At 33.1% G+C, this 12449-nt stretch overlaps 1 protein-coding gene across 5 annotated transcripts in view; it reads left to right on the forward strand.

Moving 5' to 3' along the window:
* TSC22D1 (TSC22 domain family member 1) overlaps positions 1 to 12449 on the forward strand; it is a 145013-nt gene that overhangs the window by 30003 nt on the left and 102561 nt on the right. For 2 of the 5 annotated variants that reach the window (XR_004428857.1, XR_004428858.1), the window contains 2 exons: positions 6989 to 7158; positions 8036 to 9324. The exons of the other annotated variants lie outside the window; for them this stretch is intronic. The gene's annotated coding sequence lies outside the window, so the exon portion shown is untranslated. Of the gene's footprint in view, positions 1 to 6988; positions 7159 to 8035; positions 9325 to 12449 lie in introns of those variants that run through there. 5 annotated transcript variants of the gene reach the window in all.

Consider the following 12449-nt stretch of genomic DNA (forward strand, 5'->3'; position numbering starts at 1 on the left):
GTAGTCCCAGCTATTAGTGAGGCTGAGGTGGGAAGTTCACTCGAGTCAGGGAAGTGGAGGTTGCAGTGAGCCACAGTTGTGCCAGTGTATTCCAGCCTGGGCGACAGAGCCACACCCTATCTAAATATATACATACATACCTACATATATATACACACACACATACATACACATACATACACACACATCTATACATACGTATTTCACACAGAATTCCCATATACCTGTCACCCAGCTTTCCTTAATGTTCGTATCATGTATAACCATAGTACAGAAGTCAGGAAATGCAGAAGTCAGGAAATTAATACCAACTACTCTAAACATTTTTGAAGTTTGACGTTGTCTATTAAATGATCTTTTTCTGGTCCAGGATCCAGTTTAGGAATTCATATTGTACTTGGTTGTCATATCTCCTTAATCTCCTTCAATCTAGGCCTGCTCTTCATTCTTTCTTTCCTTTCATGACTTTGACACTTTTGAAGAATACTAGTTAGTGTGATTGGTCCTCAATCTGTGTGTGTGCATTTTTGGCAAGGATATGACAGAAGTGATGGTATATTCTTATCAGTAGATAAGGAGGTACATGATTATGATCCATCCCATTATTGGTGATGTCATCTTGATCATTTGATTAAGGAAATGCCTGCCAGGTTTCTAAACTATGAAGTTACTGTTTTTTCACTTTGTAATTAACAAGTATCTTGGGGGGAATATTTTGAGACTATGTAAATAATCTTGTTTCTCATACTTCCATTAATTTTAGCATCCATTGATGATTCTTGCTTGATAATCTTTTACATTTAATTATTTAACATCTTTTTTTATTTCATTGTTGACTGATATATTATTTTCCTTGTCATAAATGGATAAAGACCCCAAAGGAATTAATGTAAAGGCAACCTAATTCGCAAAACGTGTTTTTGTTGCTATGGTCTTTCTTTTCTATTTATTTTTATTTTTATTTTTATTTATTTTTATTTTTTTGAGACGGAGTCTCGCACTGTCACCCAGGCTAGAGTGCAGTGGCATGATCTTGGCTCACTGCAACCTTTGCCTCCTGGGTTCAAGTGATTCTTGTGCTTCAGCCTCCCAAGTAGCTGGGATTACAGGTATATACCATCACACCCGGCTAATTTTTATATTTTTAGTAGAGACAGGATTTCACCATGTTGGCCAGGCTGGTCTTGAACTCCTGGCCTCAAGTGATCTGCCTGCTTTGACCTCTCAAAATGCTGAAATTACAGGCATGAACCACCACGCCTGGCCTGGCCTTTCATGTTTATCTTTTTCTGAGTTCACTCTTAAGAATATAACACAACCCAAGATCCTAGAATGAAAAAATATAGTAGGAAGATTATCCTTTTTTTTTTTTCCCAATACCTTATAGGTCTTTCAAATTTCTTTCATTTTAAGGATCAAGCTAAATATTTCATGCTAGCAAAATGAAGAAGACACTAGAGAGGTAAAAGTAATGGATAGGTTAGTTATGAAAAAAGTATTTGTTAGAGTAATTTAGAGATTGTTGTTAAAATTACTTTTACTAAGGTGTTTTTTTTTAATGACATATACTAGCCTTTTTCATTTAAAGGAGTCAGTGGCAAATTTAAGCTTTATTTATTTCTTTTGAGACGGAATCTCGCTCGTTGCCCAGGCTGGAGTGCAGTGGTGTGATTGTGGCTCATTGCAACCTCCGCCTCCCAGGTTCAAGGGATTCTCTTGCCCCAGCCTCCCAAGTAGCTGGGACTACAGGTATGTGCCATCACACCTGGCTAATTTTTGTAGTTTTTATTAGAGATGGGTTTCACCATGGTGGCCAGGCTGGTCTTGAACTCCTGACTTCAGGTGATCCACCTGCCTTGGCCTCCCAAAGTGCTGAGATTTCAGGTGTGAGCCACTGTGCCCGGCCAAATTTAACCATTTTTATATTTAGTTTTCTTGACCCTTAGGTTGCCTTATCCTTTTTTATAGTCAATGTGGTTTATGCAACTATGTTTCTATGATTTCCTTTTATCTTTTATTCTATAGTGGATTAACTACTCTAAAATATATATATTGTAGATCGTTTCTTTTTCATCTATTTTACTTCATCTTCTACCTCAGTGGAGCATGAACACATTTGGGTTATCTGTTGCTTGTCTTTTCACAAATACTTGATAGTTATATCTAGTGGACTAACTTGAATACCAGTAACATTTTCGGATGGTATATTTTCCAAAAGGATGAAGAGAAAATATACTGATAATGGAATTTGGCGAGATGTTGAGCTCTAAAAATACTTTAATAGTTAGGTTTTTCTATTTTCACTATAGCTTTCTTCTCTTTTAGGAAATTGATGTCCTTGATCAGGCACATATTCTCATGATGGTATTCAGCCCCTTAAGTTCAGACTTCCTTCCTATTTTTTTTTAATTAAAAAAATTATTTTTAACACACAACTTTGCTCAGAGTCTTCCCTATTTTTTTTTTAAATGTATATTCCATTTGATAATACACACAAGCTTTATGGTTAAGAAATAATCTTTACCTCCAATACAATACCTTAGTTAACTAATTCCAAAGAACTTGGTTAGTTTTTTTTTTTTTTTCCCCACCTTTTTGTTTTGTTATGGGGTAAGATCTCTCCCTTTTTGAAATTGGATATTCTGGCAGTGTCTGGTTTTCATACTACTTTTAAATCTCTGAAAAATAATATCAGAAATCTGTAATCGTTGTTGCAATTTGGGTAACATTTGTGTCATCTCAGGATAATACCTTTGAAATTCTGCTAAATATACTAAAAAATTAATCCTTAGAAGTTGACAACCCCAAAAAGAGATGGATCCATGAAAGTTATTTATTTTTTATTTTTTATTTTTTGAGATGGCAGAGTCTTGCTCTGTCGCCCAGGCTAGAGTGCAGTGTCTCGATCTCAGCCCACTGCAACCTCCGCCTCCCAGGCTCAAGCGATTCTCCTGCTTCAGCCTCCCCAGTAGCGGGACTACAGGCGAGCGCCACCATGTCCAGCTAATTTTTTGTATTTTTAGTAGAGACAGGTTTCACCATGTTGGCCAGTCTGGTCTCGAACTCCTGACTTCAGGTGATTGGCCTGCCTCAGCTTCACAAATTGTTGGGATTACGAGCGTGAACCGTGGTGCCTGGCCGAAAGTTTATACTTTTGATAAATTTTTTGATAAATTTCTGTAGGATTAGAAAGTTGAACTTTTCAGTGTCTACTTTATATATCAACTACTTGACAAAATTCTTCTTTGTTTTTTGATCAGTAACTTATTTGTAAAGCATTTACTGAGTTACCTGTTCCATGTGCCAAGCACTTTTCTAGGGGCTGGAGATAAAAGACACACTGCTTCTGTTAAGCATGTTCTTTCCTTTTCTTCTTACTGCCAGCTAGGACTGTTTTGGATACTTAGAGGAATTTGTGAAAAATTTGTTTTCTTTGTAGAAGTGCCTTAGGACCAGTATGAATGGGTAATAATAGGTAAAGAATAAAAAGATGCTTCCAATGTATGTAGAATGTCCAGGTTAATGAATAATCGGTAAATTTATAAACCATTAAGTTCAACTTTAGATCGGTCAGTTGTAGCACGTTTGAGTAGAAATTGGTCTTTGTAGAAACATAGTACCTTCTATTTCATAGCTTAAATAGGTGTAGCCTTCCCTTATGCTTAGATATTAGAAATGCTTAAAACTAATAAGCTGCGTATACTCATTTAATAATTTAATATTGAGAACAAATATTGCAAACAGCCTAATTTGATGTACTTCTCATAACATTTTCTCAGGGGTATTTATATGTAAAATACTGTTTCTGATTTGAATATACATGGATTTTCAGTAAGAATCTTTAAAAATTTCATTATTTACAGAAAATGTTAAAATGATTGCATTGATGTACTCGTAAGTTAATAGATCTATGACAGCCACTTGAGGTAGCAGCTCAGCATGGCTCATTTTGTTAGCTTTGGTTTGAAATTTTTTCTCTAGTGGTTGAAATGTAAGTCTTGCAGTGGAAAAAATATTTCCCCCTCTTAAAATATCACATAGAAGAATGTTGTCCACTAAAATAGAATTAGGTAAGGGCTTCCTGTATCATTTTTAGGAGTTTCCATCAATAATATTCTCACAAAGGCTGCTCTTTCTTGTTCAAATAATGACGTCATTTTGAAAGCATCTTCACGTTTTTTATATAAATGATACATGATCAAATTCAGAGTCTTCGTAAATTATTAACTCTTAAAGCAGGAGAGATACCGCCTCTCCTCAGTGATTTCAAAGTAATTTCTACTTAGAGAAATCTGTTTATTCATTTCTGAGTATGAGTGTTGAATTAGGATGTTTTGGTACTTCAGGCAAAATAAATAAGTTATATTCTGAAAGTGTTCTGACTTAGGGGAAGTTTGTAAAGATTCATTTTCTCTGGCGAGCTCTCATATTTAACTTGCTGTGTAACCTAACCTAAGGACATTTGGTTTTTTAAAATCTGTTTGTTGTACTTTTAATCTATATTATACTGTGGTGTGTGATAAATAAAGATTTGGATGCATTTAACGTAAAGTTCCTGCTGTAGAAGAAATTCTAAATTTAGACTAATATTAATCTGAGCAAGATCTGGTTTTTTGGGAGTTGTTTTTCATTTTCAAAGTGAAGTAGGCCTGTAAACTTAAAAATGAAAGTTACCAGGTATATTTCCTATTTCAAAATGTACCTCTTTCTTTTTGCCTGTATTTTCACTCACTTATATGTTATTATTGATTAGTATTCAAGAACCAAAGGAAAACTATTGAAAAGTTAACTATTGGAAACTAAAGGAAATTTGGAAAATCGTATCTTAATTATATTCTCTGAATAGGTTTTAAACTATTTTAAAGTAGTTAAGTTTTACTTAGATTTCATTAATTTAGAAATCTTAGCTAATTTTCACTGTTAATACTGAGCTATTACTATATGAAAAAGAATAATTTGTCAAGGAAATTGATTAGAAAAGACTAGAGGATGACTGTTTAAAGCACTTTTGTAGCACCTATTTGCACCATATAGGTACAGTGAAAATGTATGTAGATAGCTCCAATGTACTGATTTTAAGCCTTTTTCATCTGTTAAAGAGTCACTCCTTAACAACTCCAGCTGTGGAATGCTTTGTTAATCTACTTGGGTTTTTTAGGCTCTTGAAACCACTTAATTAGATTGCATTTATTAAGATTCAGTATTCAGATCCTTTTTTAATTTGTATTCCTTTCTTCTTACCATCCATCATATACCTCCTCATTGTGATTATACTGTAAAATACTTTTTAAAGCCTACTGATCTAAAGAATACAATCTTTTAAATACTAAAAGACTTTTGGACTTAAAATCTATTGGAAACTTAAATTGAAAAAATAGCTGCCACTTAGGTGCATAAAGTACTTTCATAATTATTTGATACCTCTTGTTAGGTGGCAGTTTCACCTTCTTTCCAATTTCTTTTTTCTTTTCTTTAATATTTGGTAATTGCAGATTTGATGGTTAAATTAATAGGTTTTCTTTATTTAGGTCAAACTGTCTTCATTTCTTATTTGTACAGAATTGGGTATGTTCCTGTGCAGAAGGGTTAGCTCATTCTTTTCATCTTTAAGCTTTTAAAAATACTTAGTCTGAATGTTGTTAGGTAATGGAATAACCATTCCTTTTCAGCTTTTGATACATTTCCAAACTGGCTGGCAGAGCCAGGAGGAAGTGAAGGCATTAAAAACGCTAACTTTGGTTGGTTGCTACCTTCTTAGTGCTGAGACTATAACCTTTGTTGGTTGATTGATAGAGAACAAGAGAACACAATCCTCGTTCCGCTAACAGGTAAGGAACCCTTGTGATAAACAGTTGATATGAGAGGGAGATTACTTGATAGCATTTTATAAAAACTTTATCCCAAAATATAACATGTCCCAGAAATAGGATACTGTGACTGACTGTATTTCATAGAACAAGGATATGCAGCACCTTTATATTTAGAATAAGATCTGAAATTTAATAGGGATGTATTACTCTGTACCACAAAGCATAATTGATCTGTTTTCCAAAGGCAACACTGTTAAAATTTATCCTGCAGTCCCTGTAACTTTAAATATGTATCTGCCTATCTTGTTCTCCTTTCAGCTTTTCCTTGATCAGATGCTATGTGCTTTGAACTTCCTTCTCTTATTTACCTTATTCCTATAATAAAGCTAACTATTTTCTAGTATCTTTGCCATCATCTATAATTTGAGTATATCTTACTGCTTTAATTTCTATGTTATAGCCATTAATGATTATTCCTGGTTCTTCTTGACCCAAAAGAAAATGATTATGCATTTTAAAAAAGATTTTGAGTCTGTATTACTTATATTCACTATTCTGCCTTCCCAGTTTTAAAGCTGAGTGCTTGAAGAATAAATCTTTTCAGTGACAGTAGTCATAAGCTTTGATAAAATACAGGCTTAGCTTTGTATTGCTGTAATATGGGCCTATAGTGTGATTAATTCTTTAAGTTAATGAAGACTTGAACTCAGAGAAGAAATTCAGCTTCTTAGACTTTCCCAAAGTTTAGTAGTATTCCTGTTAAGATGCTTGATTTTTTCTGTTTCTACTTTTCAGTCCATCTTCTTTTCTTTGACAGAAGAATTAACTGGGACTCCTCCTTTGATATATCTGAGGTTGCGTGCCTTTTCCCTGTCCCTTAAAGACGACTGTGATCTTGTTTCCAGTCATAATTTATCATTTTTGATTTGGTCTTCCACTCAAAGTTGAGTGGTTTATCACAGAGTGTGTTATGGCTTAGACTAATACAGGTCCCTTCTTAATAGTTACTGAGGAATTAATCATTTGTGGTGACTGACTTCTAAAATTCAAATGAAGAAGGCACTTAAGAAAGTATGCCCAAAGGTAGCTCTTTTTATCCTGAGGATAAGCCATTACAAACTCAAATGACCAGAGAATGTAATTTCTTAATAAGAATTTTTTCTTAAATCTATATTCAGCTCTCTATTTCAGTGCTTCTCTCCTACCAGAGGTGCAAGGAGTGATCCTAGAACCACAGATACAGCCAAGACCACGGAGAGCTTTTGACGTCAGGGGTCCACTTTCTCCACTGAACCCTTGGAGACAGAATATCCAGCTTCTGGAGAGAGTGGGAAAGGATAATAAACAAGTGGGTGCTTTCCATTATTTACTTGGGTTAATTTATAGATTGGAGTGTCCTTCCATTGCCCATTTAATTCTATGGTAAACTCCTTGGGTTCATTTAAGAACCAGGTGGGACTGCAATCTGTTTGTTTTTCTAAGAATGCTAACTAGTACTCATTCAAAAATGAGACCTAAAATTTAATTTTCTCTCCAGATAATTAAAGCAGTGGATGATTTCGGGCACATGATTTGACGAATGCCTGTGTAGTCCACAGGAATTTTAAAAAGGGAATATCTACCCGTTTTGGCCTTTATGGTATTAGTGGACTTCTAAGTGCTCTTTATATTCCAGTAATATAAAAGGTTCTATATTTCATCTTTGGGCAAACTGGACATTTGAAGTCTAATTTATACAGTCAGATGTCCAGGTGTTATCCTACCCTGTTAGTGAGAACCTTTTGGTCTTCTTCCTACCTCAAATGTTAGGACTTCATATTAGATCTTTTAAAAGATGCAATGATAGTACTATTATGGTTTTACTGTCAATTCTAGGCTTCATTCTTTAATAAAAGATAAGTATGAATGAATGTAAGTTTCAGGATACAATATCCCTGAAAGCTATGTTTAATATACTCAAAAGTCATTTTCTAGTCCCTAGGAATAAATATTTGTGGTAAAAGAACCCTTTCCTAGATTTCACCCATGGCATTAAGATGGTTTTCTCTTAGTTTCTTTGATGCCAAGGGTAGGATTTGATTCCAGGAAGTTCTTATCACCTACAATGGGTAGAATGTGAACTTGTTACTTTTTGGCAAGTTTTCATTTTTCCTTGGTGGATTCCTTCTGTGACTCCAGGTATCTTGATAATGGGAGACTGGTTTATTTGTTCTCTAATTGCCCAGATTTCTTTCAACTGGTAAAACATCATACTTCTTCAGCAAAAGGAATTCTTCTAGCAGAGCCTTCATGGATGATATCTGTCACACATGCCAGCACCTGCAGTTTGGAAGGCAGTGGTGAATGGATCCATGCAATATGTCTAGAAGACACAAGGATGAGCCAGCCACCTGATCTTGTCATTTATAAACTTTTAAGAATTATTCTGGTTTACTTTTGGTCTGAAAATGGAAAGGCTCAAATAATGAAATAATCTTTTCAGATTGGAATTTTACATGGCCATGAAAATATTTCTTTCTATTCAGAAGACTGAAATAGAGGAAGCTTGAGAGACTCCTTTCTTTTAAAAGCAGCTCTCTGTATCTGTTTCATTTAAAAGATTTGTGGGATTGAAAATCACCTTAATGAAGTAGGCAAACATTTTTTTATTAGTAGAGGAAGTCCAGAAAACTTAATGAAGTGGTTTTTTTTTTTGTTGCCTGACACTGAAAGTAACTAGTAAATAAAGGGTGAACTTCTTAATTATTTGAAAACAGCTTTTAATATTAGGATATACTCTTTTAGCCCATCTTTGGTAGTCTTGAGCCTTATTATAATTGTCAAATCAATGTTTCTAACAGAGAAGTAGAAGAAATATCTCTTGAGATGGAAGTAGCTTGGTCTGTCCTCTAAAGTAATACCTACCTGTTAAACTTGAGGTATTTTTTTTCACACTGAAGGCATACTAAAGTTTGAATAATACACGAAGCAGTAGTTTACAGAGCAGAGGCACTTAGTATTAGAATAAGCCTGTAGGTGTGAAGGAATAAGTGTTGCAAAATAGTTATTTATCCAAGCTATCAATTAATTGATCGAAGTAGTTATCAAAATGTTTCTGTTTCTCCTCTTTCTTTGGTATCTATTAACTGGTCAGTCAAAAGCTATTAAAGAAAATTTTTAAAGTCACATAATGCTGCCAGTTTGTTAAATTTGTTATACATTTTAAGAACAGATATTCTAGAGTTATTAATATGGAAGCAGCTAAAATGTTTTAGGAAATCTCAAAAGTTTTGGAAGCCACGTTTGCTAAAGCATAACCTGCACTTAGTCTTTCTTGGCTCTCTGTATTTTTTTATCATTATAAATAAATTTTTGTAAGTATAGTACTTAAAAGTAAGTTTAAAGGATCAATTTGAACTGAAATTTCCCCAGAGAGCTTTGAATTCCCATAAATGATTACAGCTTTTTACTGCTGACTTGTTTTTAGTAAATGTTAATAAGACAATTGGTTTACAAATACATATAAATTAAAAAACAACTGTTAATCGTTTTAGGAAGAACTGAAGGAACTAAAAATGAGATTTGCTTGGAAATTAAGTTAGTTGAATTCTTTGAACCACAGTACAAACCACTTTGTGTGGCCTGTGAGATTATAAGCTTCTTGTTTCAGCTTTGAAGATGAAAAGTGATTTAATCTCTTAATCTCATGCTTTGATTGAATTTTAGCTCTGTTCCTTAAAATATGCAAAAAGAAATGTAAGTGCATTTCTAGTCACCTCATGCCACTACAAGCTATTTATTTAAAAGTGAAACTTTTTGTATATTATTGTGAACTGATTTGTTTATTTAAACTTTTATTTCGGTGAATTTACATTTGAATTTTTTTATATTTTATGTCACAAAATGAAGTCCTATATTTTTCAGTGTTTACTTTATGAATATTAATATAAACTTTTTTCTAGAATGACTAATTGTGTAATATCTGTATTATGTGATAATTTGAAATCTAATAAATATTTTCTCCATGAAAAAAATGCACTTACTGATAATGGCTTATTTCTGTTTCAGGAGTAGAAACTGAAAACTGCAACAGCAATTTTAAATGTATTTTAATTTTAAGTGTCTTTGTCTAAGTATTTCTGAATATATATTCTACCTTTCTGTATGTTACATTTTTTTTTTTCCCCAGAAAAAACTTTTTTTGAACTGTTAAAGTGATTCTTCGTGGGGGTCACCAGTGAATGTATGAAATAGGTGATCTGTTTTGTATGTTTTTGCATTTTCCTGATTAGCATCATCTTACCTTTGTTTCCAGAATTGGATTTTTTTAGATGCAATTTTTGTACATCAATTTTGCAAACTATTAAAATTCTCTTGAGTTGATACTGTAAATATCAAGAGTAATTTGGCCAAGTCTTTTAATGCTAGATTGATCAAACTATAACTCTTATAGAATAGCATCCAAAAACAGTTCCTTTACCCAGAAAAACATTTGAAAATAATGGCTGATTAGAGGACTATGCAATTCATAAGAACTGTTGAAGTGAAAAATGTTTTGTATTTTAGTGTTCTACTTGCACAAATAATTGTAGAAGGAGAAATCTTGACTTCATAGTGTCTTGTTTTTAAATCTTACCAAGACAGCATGGAAAGGGTAATATTTAGTTTTATTGATTCTTGTTTTTATAGCTACATAATTTTACTTAATTGAAACCACAGGAACAATTTACCTTTTTCTATGCAGGATTTGCTTAGAAGCTAGAGGATTTCCTTTCAGAGTTGAAGAAAAGTTACTGAAGAAGTAGACCCCCAAAATTAAAAATAACATTAAGATGGGGTCCCAGGCAAGAAATAAAGATTGAATTAGTGACAGTTGGTGGATTAGAATGTAATAATTTGGCTCCCGAAAGAAATTATACTCTGAAAAAAATCAAATTTCTAAAAGGCAGTTATGATTTAGAAGAGCTGTTTGTATTGGGGGTGGGGGAAAGAAAGGAAGCTAACATTCTTGGCTTTATTAACCTGGTAAGTTTGGAAAAAAATGTAAAGATTCTGTGGACAAAATTTTGTTTTCAGAATTAAAGCTTTTAAAAGGGTTACAGACACAGTATATGTCAATGAAAGGCTGTATTTTATTTGAATATAAAAGAAATCTATAAGCTTTTCCTATATATGGATGAAAGGGTAGGGTAGGCATGAAAGTTAAAATACACCCTGTATTGGAAACCTGAAAAATATTGCAAAGATAATGGTGACATGAATTTTTAAAAAGTAATTTTTAAAACATAGACTCTTCTCTACATCATCAGTAACCTTCAAAATAAAAATATTACAGAATGTTGAATTTGGCTTACCCTTGTATTTTCGAGGTGTAGGAACATAGGCTTATGGTTTAACCATCACTGACTAGATTAGTATAAAAGTTTGTTTTGATTGTTCTTTAGTAAGGAAACAGTTTTTTTTTGTAGCTTCTGTTAAAAAAAAGGAAACATGACAAGCAGTGTGACTGCAAAATCCTGACTTTATAGGTTATTGTAAATATGTACACAGATCTTATTTTCTTTGCCATATTGAAGTAGTTTGACAAATATCAGTGCTTAGATGTCCTAAGCAGTTTTTTTACTTTATTTTTATCCAGGTATTTTTGTTTCCCTTTAACAATATTTCGTAGTAATTTAGTCCTGAAATGTGAAAGATTGTTTCAAAATTAAGCACTTAGGTATTCTGGACTGATTTTTCCACTAATATATACATCTAAGGTAATTAGATTACTGCAGTAAAAATGCTAGTGAACTTTGAAGTATTCACCGGAGTTTTCGGGAATTATGATCAAAGGGATCTTTGCTCAAGAGGTAAGGTATGGCATAGGTAGAAAAATATTCAAAATATGTTTAATACTTGAAGTATAATGTAAACTACAACAGGTATCCATGGGGTTTCAGACAGATGTAGAATTAGGAAAATAATTTTTCTTAAAACCCTCAGAGAAGAGAAATTGATAAACCACAAATTTGTTTTTGTGTGTTTTTGGAGTGCATTTAGAAACATGTCCACAGACATTGTACTCTTTGTATATGTCGCCTCCAATATTCCAAGGCATTTCCTACCCCTGCTCTCTTAGTATTTATGATTCATATTTAATTTCTCAAGCTTGAGCACTATAAAAATATTGTACTTTGGTAAGTTGAGTACATATTTCATGAGATTATTGCCTGGAATATTTTTGGCAAAAGTTTTGCAGGTTTTGGCAAAGTAAAAGGAAAGTACAGTCTCGTTTTGCCAGTTTCTATTAAATAATACCTAGAACTTAGAAAACAATTGCTCAACTTAGTAACTTTTATTTTGGTTTGAGAAATTAAGGAATTCTGTAAACGTTTACTCAACACTGTAACTCAGAAGTCTTGTCCTGAGGATCAAGAAATAACATTGTTGCCTGGTATATAAAATAATTGACAGAAGAAAGTGATATACTATTCTCTAGGGAATAAGTAGTTTCAAAGGGTTATGTTAGAATAATCAGTATATCTAGAAACAAAGAAAAATGCAATATTGAATATGGACAAGATAGGAAAATAGGACTTTTCCACCTAGAATTAACTTACTAGTGTAATTTACTCAATAGAGGATAACATTGAAAAATGCAATAATCCTTCATCATGT

This window comes from Trachypithecus francoisi, unplaced genomic scaffold (assembly GCF_009764315.1).
Source record: "Trachypithecus francoisi isolate TF-2019V2 unplaced genomic scaffold, Tfra_2.0 Lachesis_group18, whole genome shotgun sequence".
NCBI classification, from domain to species: Eukaryota; Metazoa; Chordata; class Mammalia; order Primates; family Cercopithecidae; genus Trachypithecus; species Trachypithecus francoisi.